Source organism: Cornus florida, unplaced genomic scaffold (genome assembly GCF_030987335.1).
Source record: "Cornus florida cultivar Cherokee Brave unplaced genomic scaffold, ASM3098733v1 CherokeeBrave_3.0.0_Hap2_Chr09, whole genome shotgun sequence".
NCBI lineage: Eukaryota > Viridiplantae > Streptophyta > Magnoliopsida > Cornales > Cornaceae > Cornus > Cornus florida.
The window spans coordinates 3,265,871-3,279,198 of NW_026775579.1; the positions used below are offsets into that span (position 1 = coordinate 3,265,871).

Consider the following 13,328-nt stretch of genomic DNA (forward strand, 5'->3'; position numbering starts at 1 on the left):
AAGCACATATATGGGAGTACGTTGTACCTAATATTATGGGCACTCGAGCATTAGGCGTTGGAAAAGGATATGGAGTACCATGTTTGGGATAGATGATAATAGCCCCATGGACCGTGGCTCGTGACCAGTCGTTGTGCGCTTGCCACCAAAGGGTTCCTTCCTCTTTCGAGAATATCACTTTCTGACTAAATTTTGCACCCTGTTAGACCGGGCACTGTGTGATATATTCAGGGCCATCTGACCATGGATACCTTGGCTATTTCACTCCATGCCTGCAAATTAATTAATTTAACTTATTTAATTTTACCACAGTTACTATCAATAAGGGAATTATGTAAGCATATGAATTACTAATATAACAGGATATATATATATCGATCTCTTATATATAGTCATACATACATAACAGTGAATGGTGATGTTATATTGTGCTCTGTTATAGACATCGACAATGATTGTATCTCCTTGGTGAACATAGAGAGTTGGCGCAGGAAACTTTCCATTCATTGTCGAGATTTTCTTTCTGCTGCAGTCTTTTATAGGGAGCTTCTTTGACCTGCAATAAAATTATCAACTCTTATATATGAACCCGATAATATTTAATCACAAATCTAGCTCTTTGTGAATTGTGATTATATATATATGAAGGCAAGAAAACGTATGGACCAGAACACACACATGTATGTAATAAATACATCACATATATATATATATATTGGACTGGTATCCATATATACACAGTACGTTACAATACAATAAACTCAATCTTATGAACCCTATCCGAAATTCACAAATCTAGTTGTGTGATTATGATGAGCCTATACCTTCAATTGACAATTAAATATTAGTTATATGTGGGATTGAGAAATATATATATATATATATACACACACAGTACTTACAACAAAACGATGGTGGTGAATCCAAGCTTGGCAATGCATGAAGCCATCAAATAGCACAAATACCAAAATATACAAGATGAAAATTTTCTTGCCAACCCACATTTTCTCACTAATGAAAACCCTCTTTTCTTCTGCAATCAACTTGTACTTCTCTTTGAAGGATATATATGTGTATATATATATATATAATTCATTTAGACCCCTGTAAGTTGTCAATACTTCAAGGAGACCCCATATTTCCAAAAATTTAGACCCCTGTCAAACATTGTCAGCTGAGAATGTTAAAAGAGGGAATGAAATGTCTATTTTACCTTCTCTTATATATATATATATATATATATATATATATATATATATTTTGATTATTCTTCTTGTTCTTAACCGTCAGCAGCAAACGTATGGAAGCTTTGTTTTCTTCCTTCTCACTCAACCTTGCTCCATTAATTTATCACCTATGCATTCAATAATCATACATATATATGGATCAAGCACTGTTTTTCACCAAAATAAATTCAAGCTAGCTCGCGTTGTCACTTATCTCATTCTTGCACTCTTGGGTGAGTGGAAAAGTAACCTCCATGGATGGCGACGAATGATTGGGTCACTAAGCACATCAATACTACGATGACCTAATGGTGGTTACCGTTATAGAATTGACATGGGTCGCCTATATGGCGACCCACTTTTGCCGCCACAATGCGACCACGCTTGGGTCGCTGGGAAAATGAAGAACGACGACCTAGGACTATATATGTGTTTCTCTTACCCGAGTTAGTATGCTCAATTTCTTTTTATATGTATTAGATGTCTGGCCTGATAGTTGTTGTATCTCTTATCATCTTATTTACTCTTAAACTTTTTTAGGGGGTTCTTTTTTTATTAATACAATAAGTAAGTATATAATGGTGATACCAAAGATACAAATGTGAAAGAAATCAGAGAAGATGCTTGGTGAAGGACGAGAAGAAGACCAATCTTCAAGATTAAGATAGTGGTAGGGCAGATAGACAGTATTTATGATAGTTTTTTCTGGTTAGTTATTCTTTCATGCGATAGTGCTATTTATAGGCCTGGATTATGTTGGTTATTAACCAGCGATCCCTCATGTGTCTGGCTCCTAACCAGGATATATCACATGGGTAGTCTTGATGAACCTAGGAGCCTAAGAGGTCCAATCCTCTCATTAAGCCATGCACTATGTTGCTTCTCCCCCAGTTGGGACATTAAATGTTGCTTGGCCGTAAGTTAGTCAAGCCTGACATAGCATCAGATGTGATTTTAAGGTTTGCTGTCATAATGTATATAATCCCACCATCTTGTTGATTGGGCCTTGCTAGGAGCGAAGACACTTCTTTACTTCTCATCCACTAGTTCAAAATCCTTCCAAGTTTCCTAAATTTAGATCCCTTACAGCCGCGAAGGCCCTACCTTCCTTTCGTGCTATGACCGTACCTATGGTGTTCTGTAGGCAAGCTCTCCGGGGCTCTAGTGTTTCGAGATATCGTAAAGGCCCAGAAGAACCTTTGTGTTGAGCCCTCGAGTGCTATCGATTCACTCAGGCTCTTGAGGCTTTATTGTTATGATACCCTCGGATTTCCGGATGCGGGTTGGCTAGGCCCACACCCGATTACCCGAGGATATCAAACCAATTAGCAAGAAACGAACATAGAATACAATTAAGGAAACAGGAATAAATAAAACTGCTGAAAAGAAACTAGAATGATAATCCAAAACTGAAAACCTCAGAATAAAATTTTATAAATAAAGTATTAATTTGATACATCCAACTTTTCTAAATTTTAATACAACTCGGGAATCCATCTGGTAGACCCCTAATCAAAACCAATACTGGAAAGCGAACAACTAAAAAGAAGTCCACTGCTAAACCATGAAGAAACCTCCTACGTCGCCGGTAGAATGAGTAGTCGTCTCTGCTCAGCACGAACAAGCTTTAAGACCTAGAACCGTCCGTTACCTGAAAAATAATAGTGGGTCAAGCTCACGAACAAGTTCTATCCTAACTACAATCCAAACAGAGACCCGATACGCAGATACATCCTAAATGTCTCAACCATATCTATATAGTCCGTAATAGATAAATATATATCCACACTACAGGACTCTCACTAAACTATGCTGAGGGTCTCAACCTGAATAGAAGGCAACATGCAATACGCACCTGAGTGGGCATGACTACCTAAGCCTAGCAGGGTATACCTCAACCAACATAGCTAGCTACACCGCATATACGCACCCTAACTGTCGACTATGAGACTCAAGCTCAGATCGCGGTACCATAATTTATTTATATAAATTCCCATCCAAACCAATGTAGTGTCGCTCAACTATTTGTTGCCATGACACGACATAAAATTAGGATTTAAGTGTTTTAATTAAATCCCTATCCCAATTATATATATAAGTTCCCTCCAAATACAATGTTGTGCCGGTCAACTGTTCATCGCTCAAGACACAACCTGTAATCCGGATTTAAATATTTTAATTAAATCCCTATTCTTCTTAATACAGAAGTATAAACAACCATCCAATATGTTGTTCAACTGTTTTAGTTGACAGGACATGAAACCATGTAGGATTTAACTGTTTTAGTTAATCCATTTCGTATGTATGAATGGATAGGAATTAGCGTTGTGACCTAATCCATCCCTCCGTATGACACCATCCCATACCGGTGCATACATACAAATAATCCGTAAATTATGCCACATTTTATATAGTACATCAAATAAAGTCCACATTATCTATATAGTTGATAAACACAGAATTTAAACAAGTCATCAACTAAAAAAAATCCAAAATCCATCCATGTAATTAAACGAGACAAAGTCTACTAGTTCATCAAGTTAAATTCCAACATCCATCCCGGTAATTGACAGAAAATATATATTTAATTCTTCAATTAATTCCAGGCCAACGTCCAATTAGATTGACAGAACCTAAGTACTAGTTCAGCAATTTAAGTCCAAACCCTAATCCAAATAATTGCAGTGTACTGCTTAATATTACAACAATTAAAATTCCAAACTTAAATCCATGCATTGCAGAAACGAATTTAGTATTTCAACAACTAACATTCAAGATATGCACAGATCAAACTTGTTAATTAAATGATCCTAGCGTGCAACCAAAATAAGATTTACAAACGCATACATACTCCGTTAAATTGCTAACCCTAAATTAGGCAACTAAACTTCTTCCAACCGTTAACCGCCTGAACCGTTGTATACATTCCTACGGTTAAATCCATGAGTTCAGAGACATTAATTTATTAAGTGTGGCTCTAATGTAGCATGGTACAATGATTAGAATCCATGTTCTAACCCCTTTTAAATTTCTAGACACCATTTGCACAATTAAATCCTTCCGGTCCATCAAGTCTGTAAACAACCTGTGACTTGCTTCGGATTTTCCCACGGTTAAACCATTAGCATATAAATAAATTAATGCATCCTAGGGCTTTAATATTCCATGAATTAAGATTTAAAACCATCACAGTAACCCAAACACAGCTGAAAATAAGCCAGTTTGAACCAAACAGTACGTAATTAACCTTCTGTCTTGCACAAAATCACAGAGCCTTCTCTAAATCACAGAGCCTTCTCTAAAAAAAAACTGGAGAAGGCTCTAAGCTACCTAGAGCCGTCTCCAACTAAGGGAGAGCTTTCTCTAAGTTTTCAAGAGCCTTTTCTAAGTTTTCGAGCTCCTGCAACACACACTGTAACACCCAAAACCACAGAGCCTGCTCTAAAATCCTGGAGCAGGCTCAAATCAGCCTAGAGCCGGCTCTCCCACAACGGGAAACTGGCTCCCCTTGCCTAGATCCGGCTCTCTCCATGGGAGAGCTGGCTCTCTCCCCTTTGAGAGCCTCTGAACCTTCTGCAATTCCCATGGTTTCTGTGTCGTCTCTGGCCGCTTATACCTCCTATGTTCTTAATTAAAACTGATCCTAAGAGTCTTAACTTACATCCAGATAATAATCCAGTCCTTTGTATACCACAATTTGCATTATAGAACCATCAAAACCATTACCGTATCAACATGCTCACAGAGTTAAAAGTGAAACCAAACGTGCAAGAACAATTTCAGTTTAAATTTTAACACACACAAATACTCAATTTAACCTATACTAAGCATGCATGATCCGTTTAATAACCGTTTAAGATCCTAGAGAACATCTACGAATGCATAGAACACAGGCCAAAGGGAGAGAGAGAGAATACAACTTGCCTTAACCGTCTCTGAATTTTCCGATGAAATCTCCGACGACTGTTCCACCTCTGTTGCTCTTGGTTTTATCCACGAGCCAACCACTGCTCCTCCTCCTCCTTGGTTCAACCCTAGCCTAAGGCAAAACCCTAGACTTCCTCCTTTTATCCCTCTCTGTAATTCCCTCTGAAACTCTCTCTGTTTCTCTCAAAACTCTCTAGTACTTCTCTGTAGCATACACCCTTATATACGTGAATATCGTCTATGTTATATTCAAAACCCTAAGACGACCTACTGTTGTATTTATATAGGCGTCAAGAAGACCTAATTCTAATTCTGAGAAGAGACGGGACAAATAAAATTATCCTAAGTCAGCTAACTCATGAGATTAAACGAAACCCTAAATTTATAATATTCCTTTAATAGTAATTAATTCTAATTTAACTATTAATAGTTACATATATCCCCATAAATACATGTATACAAAATCATGAGTATTAAACCGTGCCCATGTAATCCAACCCATCCAATCGAATAAAATAAAACACATACTTAACAAAGCAACTAATCACAATTAAATTAAATAGACTAATTAATCAAATAAGGCAAATTTAAATACACAATTAACAATTAAATCAATAAAAATGAAATAATCAAATACATAAACAAATAGACACAAAAACAGTTAAAAATGCACAAAAATAAACTTTAAATTCCAATTTTATCCTTTTGGAAAATAGGGGTATTACATTCTTCCCCCCTAACAAAAGAAATTCCGTCCTCGGAATTCACGAAACTCTGAATTATTTTCATTAAAATTCATTTCCGTTCTCGTGTGGACTCATCTATATCAGTACGAACAGATTGGGTCATATCTTGGCAACTAACCCATGCCTCCCTAAGTATAGTTATTTATGCTTTGGCAAATAAACCATACCCTTTTTTTTTTTGTATATCGTGTTAAACCTTTGCAAATCAACCATGCCGACAATTCAATCATGCCTTTGGCAAATAAACCATATACCGATTCTAAACTTAACAAAGAACTGAATCACCCATAGTCTGAGCATGCATAGCAACCGCATAACAGAAGTAAAACAACCAATCCAGATAGACAAATTAAACATGTCTTACATCATCCGATTCACGTGGCCAAACAGTCGATGTCCTGATGCACCTTTATAATTGCCCAAGTGCATTGAGAAGAAGTGCCGATTATGCAATTGCATTCCTTCTGACAGCACTAACAAAAACTACCAATCGTCCGTCAGTACCTTATGCTCTAACTGAGTAAGGTAACACCTCCACGAAGATCAACCCCAATATGTGCAGTTGACTTCCTTATTTCCTGTGATAACAGCCCGTGTCATTGTTATACAGACTGAAACTTTAACTACGATATAGAACCGATCCAACATCCCAACCAAAATCCTGACCTAATGAAAAGGTTCTATCATCTCCCCCTGAACATAAGAATGTCTACAAGGATATAGTAATCTCGAATAGTCCAGCTCGATCATATTAAAGATGGCGACAAAAATACTACGTCCCTCTGCTCGCCGATTCCCAAAAACCTCGACTTCATACCGTGAAGCATTTAGTTTCCACCAGGATGAATAAAGAACCAAGAGTTATGAATCTCAGTCCTTACATCCTTCTTCCCATTTATCTACAGGAAGTACCAACTGGTCTGGTACCACTAGCTTTTGTTTACACTCATTGCTTACATCGAAGCATTGTCAAAAGCTAACCCTACAGCTGTATCTATGCATCACCAGTTAGTGATAAACTTATCGATAATAAATCAATCGGTAATTCCATCCATCGAAAGTCAACTTATTACGACTTTTTCACACCCACCGTGCACCGCTTCCTTATATAGGTGTTAGATCTCACCTTCTTTGCCTTCGTTCAATTGAATCTGAAACCTTTTTCCATCCTCCATATAGTCATAAATGTCGGAACAACAGCTAATTGTTGGGAAAGATAATCCTAAAAATTTTTTTTCACATTTTGTACAATGTAGAAACTTTAGTCCCTCCTCCGAGTGCAACACTAGCAACTCCTCCAAATGACACCCTCGTAAAATAATGCGTAGATCACGAATAGACTGATAAATCTTGCATCAGTCCACTATCCTCCCTCGGCGTCATTCTAATAAGTACCTACCAGCACGAAATCCTCTATCTGAACCCTAGCGGCATTACAGTGATATTTACCTACCACAACCTCACGAATCCCCCAAAACATTAACAACCACCAATCTTATAACGTTGTAAAAAATGAATCCCTACTTAGCATAGAGTATATCCAACTAATCATTGTAGATTATTTGACTCTTATGGGTAGTTGAACTATCCCTTCCCAAGTAGCATAACGTAATGATGCATATCTAGGTCTAATAGATTGGCTAGTTTGTATCTTTACCCAATCCTATGACCCTATATTCACAAATCCTAGCGCACATAGCGCTATTACTCCATGTTATTACAATAATAGTTGGCTGACATAGTTGTGCCCCAACTAATCCCTATTCCAAATCCCGAACCAATTAACAAAAATGAAACACGTAACAACAAAATGTAACACAGAATAACAAAAATCAAACACATAAATACACACAATACACCAAAACAACCAAAATATAATTTCTACTTAAGACATCCTCCATTCCAGAAAAGAAACCCCCTTTGAACTCAAGTTACCAAATTATTTTACAAAAGTTCATTTCATGGTTTCATTGGTAATCATCCAACCTTGAACATATCCTTAACTATAGCTTAAAAGCAACTTTCGTTTGCCTAAGCACATATCCATGCCGTAGAGGTAGGAAATTGTAGGAAAACAACCGCTTGAAGAACCATGCCTCGGAAATCACGAAAAACTGCCCCACCCCCTCCTAATGACATACTCCTAGAAAAGGAAGCATCGAAATTACACCTGACCCGTCCAACCGGAGGCACAATCCAAGAACCCACCAACGGAATGGATGAAGCCGGATGAAAGCAAAACAATGAGACCTGGCATCCTTAAATTCCCAAAAACTTGCTACCGCACGCTCGACAACCAAGTCAGGCCGCCAGAGCACCTCTCAAACACTAGATGATTCATCGCCTTCCAAATACCCCAAGCACAGAAAGAAATCAAACTAAGAACCCCCGCAAAATCAGATGAATTTGCAGCTGTCTGAATAAAAAAAGACCAACCTTCCCAAAAAGAAGAAATATTAGAATCAGAAAAATAAAAAAGGAAAGGTGACAGCTTCCAAACCTGTAAAGAATGAGGGCACAAGAATAACAGGTGCACCATAGTTTCATCCGTACTACCACAACGATGACACACCACAACCCCTCGCCATTAAGGAAACCGCAGTGGGCAGCGCTTGATGACAACATCGCCAAAGGAAATGTTGCACCTTAGATAAAGTCTGACAACGCCATATAGAATTCCACGAACCATCAGACACTTGAATACCTAAAAAATTAGTCATCGATAGAGCAAGTTGATAAGCTGAATGAAAAAAAAAAAAAAAAAACCAAACTTGTCAGGTCCCAGATTAGAACATCTGGTTTATCCCAACGACTAATATGCAATTTCATAATTTCGCGAACCACAAGAGGAGAAAACAAAATACGAAAGACATCCTCCTTCTAAGTACGGGTAGTAGAATCAATTAAATCAGCTACCCAGAAAAATGGAACACCATGTGCCAGAGGTGGAATCTTCTGAGAAAGCGCAAGAGCCCAATGATCATTCTAAATACAAGTAGAACGACCATTCCCAATCAAAGATCTCAATCCACAACGCAATAAAGGTTAAGAAGACCAAATACTCCGCTACCCCCATGAAGGATTATAGCCCAGCTACGTATCCAAAAAAGATAAGGAAGGAAAATACTTAGCCTTCAATAACTGAAATAGCAGGCCCTTTTGCTGAACCTGAAAATGCCAAGCATGTTTCGCTAAAAACGCCAAATTAAATGCCTCTAGGTCCCGAAAACCAAGACCACCCCTCCTCTTACCCCTACATAACAGGTCCCAATGCACCCAATGAATAGCTCGATTTTTATCCGTATTGCACCACCAAAATGCACGAATATGCTTCATCAAATCCAAGCACAATGTGCGAGGCAGCTTAAACGAAGACATCACATATGTCGGCAAAGTAGTTAACACCGCCGTAACCAGCACTTCCTTACCGCCCACTGACAAAGATTTAGATTTCCAAAAAGACAAATGGTCCTGTAGTTTAGAAAGAAGGAACTAAAAAACATCCTACTTAGACCGTCCCAATAGAACCGGCACACCCAAATACCTATTATTCCCGCCAAGCAACTGCAAACCCAAACAGTGACTAATAAAACGGCACATTGAACCAGAAGCATTTTTCGAGAAAAAGATAGATGATTTACTAAAATTCACTTGCTAGCCAGATTCCGACTCATAATCAGCCAAAATACGTTTCAAAACCCGAACCTCTGGTTCCATCGTAGCACAAAACACAACTGAGTCATCCGCAAAAAAGAAGTGAGAAATAGAAGGAGCGCCCCGACAAATTTGAAGGCCTGATAATAGCTGGGCTTGCTACGCATGCAAAATGGCAATAGAAAGAGCTTCAGCACAAATAATAAAAAGATATGGGGATAAAGGATCACCTTGGCGCAAACCCCTCGAAGGATAAAATAAGCCAACATAACTCCCATTAATTTTAAGAGAATAAGACATAGTAGAATACAAGCAGAAATCATTTTAACCCAATGATCATTCAACCCTAGCCGGTGCAACATGTGCAATAAGAAACCCCATTCAATCCAATCATATGCCTTGCTCATATCAAGCTTAAGTGCCATAAAAGATTTACGCCCCTTTCGCTTATTTTTTAAAAAATGCAACAGCTCATGAGTAATCAAAATATTATCCGTGATATGTCTACCTGCAATAAAAGCACATTGGGACTCACTGATAAGGGATCTCTTTCAAATGATTAGTCATAATTTTTGCTATAATCTAATACGAAACATTGCACAAAGAAATAGGCCTATAATGACCGACCTGTGTAGGAGATTGGATTTTAGGAATTAACACAATATTGGTGTGATTAAAACAAGATAATAGATTCCACGAGGGAAAAAAAACTAGAAATAGCACGAACCACATCAACTTTAATTACCTCCCAGTACTTTTAATAGAAAAGTGGAGTCATCCATCTGGACCAGTGGCCTTCATGGAGGCCATGGAAAACACGGCCCGTTTCACTTCCTCCTCTGACAGGGCCACCAAAATATTGGTATTCATCTCCTCCGTGATCCGGTGAGGAACATGCTGCAAAAACTGGGCAATATTCGTAGGACGGGAAGATTGAAATAAGTTCTGAAAAGAACGCAAGAAAACAGAATGAATTGCAGGCACCTCACTGGCCCACTGATTCCATTCATCATACACACCCGAGATAGTGTTCCGAGCACGGTGACGTTTTGTAGTAAGATGGAAAAACTTAGTATTACGATCCCTCTCTTGCAACCACAAAACCCGATATTTCTGCTTCCAATATAGTTCTTCCTCTAACCAACACGAATGTAAATATTTTTCCACTTGCACCACCTCGGCATGACAATAATCAGAAGTCCGAGATTTTAACTGCTGTAGCTTCTCAGTAGCCCGATGAATGCGAACTTTAGAATTGAAATCTTTAAGCTTTGCCCACTGCCGTAATTTTTGAGCCCATCGAAACTGACAAGAACCCCGAATCGGGTGAAATAACGACAACCGTAATGGAAAACCGATTTTAATCTACCACCTGCAGTTGAACATTATCGGACCACCAAAGCGCAAGGCCCCCCGCCGATCCCAACGGCTCAACCAAGCAACCCTTTGAAAAACCCAACAAATTTTGTAAAGAAAAAAGTCGCCTAGAACTATTCTTGGTTTCCAACAGGCCAATAATATCAGGAGAATGTCGAGCCTGAAGGCTTTTAAGTTGCTGCACAGTCACTTGGGAACCCAAACCTTGGCAATTCCAAATTAAAATAGATGGATTTCTAATAGCTGAACCCATAGAAAAGTCTGGCACGGCGGGAAGAGACGGAGCAGTAGATGAATAAGGCAAGTGCCGACTTAGACAGTGTGAGTGAGCAAATAGAGAACATACCGGTGCCAAACTGGACGAACATCCATGATCAAACTCCAATGCCCATGACCCGAGCCCAACTGCTGTCCATAAAAACAGGCAGAATACATTGCAGCCCAAAAACCCAGTATGGTAAAAAAACAGAAAACACTCCCACCAGGCCCAAAAGAAACACAGCCCAGCCCAACAAACTTAGGGCACCAAAAAATCAGCGGATAACACGAGAGAGAAACAAGACTACCGCCGGAAAGAGACAGCCGGTACAATGATCGGCGCAATAACAGACCGTCTGGCCTCCAAATTGCAATGTCAAGCAAACACCAGGACCCTTGCCTGCAGGCACCCCCAAAGAACCCAACACCAACTCGCAAAAGGCGGAAGAAACCAAACACACCGGAATCCAAACACGGCACAGCATAAGATCGGCGCAATACCAACCCCACAGACAAAACCCCACAGCCGATCCAACACCACAGCGGAAAAACCAAAGAAGCCGAAAAACCCACAGCCGAAAAACCCAGAGGCTCAGCAAATCCAGCCCCTAAAACAACGAGCCGACTCAACAATCAATCGGCAACAGCATAACACAAAACCCTGAAAAAAGGAATTCCAAAACAAAAACAACCAAACACTCCAACCAACACCCAAGCAAAACAAAAAATCAACACGCACAACTCGCGAAAGAACGAAAGCAGAAAAGGAAGACACACAAACTCTCGCTGAACGAGAGATCTCTGATACCAGAGAACCTTGATGGCGCAAGGAAAAGTAGAGTTCCACTTCCAGGATTATTGAGAATAAAGGAAATTTACCTCACATTATAACACTGTTTAACCAGGTATATCTATTGCCTTCTCAAAACTTGATGGTGTTATTTTATTTAAATGATTTGAAATTCAGTTTATTTATTTCGATTAATCCCTTCAAGTATGTGTTTAAAGATCAAGTTTGTTAAATTTACTGGAAAGTGACTCATTAAATTTTTAAGTCCATATAATTAAGGTCAAGTTGATATTCATGATATATTTAGAAATCCAGGAGATTATCATATGCTTGTCCTATAAGAGCTAGTGTATTTGACTATTTGGTTGTTCTTTTATGAATGATATCAATGGCAATTTGGATGCAAATTTATCTTTCTACTTCTTCAGGTCTGTTAGGCATGGGAAAATTTCTGTGACTATGTATAGCTTCGGATCTCCTAGAGTCGAAACAAAAAATTTGGAGAATTTTATAACCATGTAAATTACTATCACAATTTTTTTTTTTTTCATAAGTAAATTACAATCACAATTTTAGTTTTCATGTGTCAATCATAAAGCTTTGATGTTAATGATGTATTGGGAAAAGATCCTCCCTTTTATACATTATGTCCACAAGAATAAATATGTATATTTTTCTTTCCCTAAATCATAATTAAGGGAACAGTTTTGGTTTGACTGGTATAATTTGGTTCGGGTAAGGGCTTGCGTCGCCATTAAGATTCGATTACAGGTTGCCGTCGGTGACCTGGGTGAAGTAGAAGAAGGTAACGACCGTCACAGTTGTTCCCGGCGTTAATTAGAGCAGTAGGTTACTACTATAAGCATCGACTAGACATTGCTCCGGCGATTACACCAGTGATGAAGGCACTGACAGTCGCTGCCGGTCAGTGCAATCTTCGCCAGTGAAGCTCTCAGCGATCTACCATGGCGCGCGAACTTTGGAGCTATCACTGTTGAGTATGCAAAAATCGGTGCAGTTCGTATGGACGACGAGGTAAAATGTCAGACTGATATGGGTTTTGCCGAATCTTGGAGCTTGCCGGAACTGGAGTGGCTTGGTCGTCTTTGTTAGGATTCATTGGATTGAACCGGGTTTGTCAAGTGGGGTCGTGGTTGGTTGAAGCATGGCCGGACTTAACCACTGGAAAGGCTGTAACTGAAGGTGTTAAGTGAAGCGTCGCTGGACTCAACTACTATGTAGTCTGTAGCGAAACATGACTTAGGGGTATTCTGGACATTAAAATTTAGTTTTTTGCTTATGTAAATAAAAAGTGTCGTTGACCAGTTTTGACAGTTGACCGAAAAGGAA

The 13,328-nt window shown here is 38.9% G+C and overlaps 1 long non-coding RNA gene and 1 pseudogene across 2 annotated transcripts; both read right to left on the reverse strand.

The window, feature by feature from the left end:
* The window catches only part of LOC132275489 (laccase-15-like), a 66,945-nt pseudogene extending 65,941 nt beyond the window's left edge, over positions 1 to 1,004 (reverse strand).
* Positions 1,005 to 2,633: 1,629 nt separating this feature from the next.
* LOC132273459 (uncharacterized) lies at positions 2,634 to 12,140 on the reverse strand. Of its 2 annotated transcripts, XR_009470118.1 has the most exons (3): positions 10,299 to 12,140; positions 8,400 to 10,061; positions 2,634 to 2,877 (listed from the first exon to the last, which is right to left on the reverse strand). It is a non-coding gene; the product is annotated as an uncharacterized LOC132273459 (long non-coding RNA). The 2 variants fall into 2 exon arrangements; XR_009470117.1 differs by lacking the exon at positions 2,634 to 2,877 and having other exon boundaries at positions 7,754 to 10,061.
* Between the last annotated feature and the right edge of the window lie 1,188 nt (positions 12,141 to 13,328).